General features: G+C 59.4%; 1 long non-coding RNA gene across 1 annotated transcript in view; it reads left to right on the top strand.

The window, feature by feature from the left end:
• The first annotated feature begins 38 nt into the window (after positions 1-38).
• Positions 39-646, top strand: part of LOC146430822 (uncharacterized) — a 79,424-nt gene continuing 78,816 nt past the window's right edge. The window contains exon 1 of the long non-coding RNA XR_014855131.1: positions 39-211. This is a non-coding gene — a long non-coding RNA (uncharacterized LOC146430822). The remainder of the gene's footprint in view (positions 212-646) is intronic.

The following is a 646-nucleotide window of genomic DNA, read 5'->3' as shown; positions in this document are numbered from 1 at the left end:
AGCGCCCCCTGCCGGCCCCGCGCGCGGTCCTCCAGCCCGGGAGGCTTCCCGCCGCGCGCGAGCGCCCTGAGGCGCGGGGACAGCAGCGTCCCTGAGGGAAAAGTTCGTGGGGAAAAAACGTGGCGTGGAAAACCATAGCGGGCGGGACCGGAGCCCAGCTGAACTTCCGCTTCTCCCCGTGCGGAGCGTGTGTGTCCAGTGTTAATGTGAGGTAGTCTCTCTTCTTCAATCAGTTTGTGTTTATTGTGACCCGAGGGAACGGCCTGAAGTTTTCTCAGGGGACGTTTGGGTTAGACGTTAGGAAAAGGTTCTTCATCCACAGGGTGGGCACTGGTTCCTGAGGGAATGGTCAGGGCCCCAAGGCTGACAGAGCTCCAGAGGTGTTAGCATAGCCCTCTCAGGCGCAGGGTGGGAATCTTGGAGTGTCCCGTCCAAGGGCCAGCAGTTGCACCTATGATTCCTGCGAGCCTTTCCTACTCACTATATTTTGCGATTCCGTTATTTTTTCTGGGAACTTGCATTTCTTAAGCCCCGAGCCCAAACCCTCCCGGGCACTCCTCACACACCCAAGGCACCAGCACCTCCCTGTTCCCTTGGTCTCCGCCCCGCTGAGCGCAGAAAACCCTTCTTGTGCCCAGAGGGGTGA

This window comes from Lichenostomus cassidix, chromosome 14 (genome assembly GCF_008360975.1).
Source record: "Lichenostomus cassidix isolate B80296 chromosome 14, HeHo_3.0, whole genome shotgun sequence".
NCBI lineage: Eukaryota > Metazoa > Chordata > Aves > Passeriformes > Meliphagidae > Lichenostomus > Lichenostomus cassidix.
This window is presented reverse-complemented; position numbering and strand designations above follow the sequence as displayed.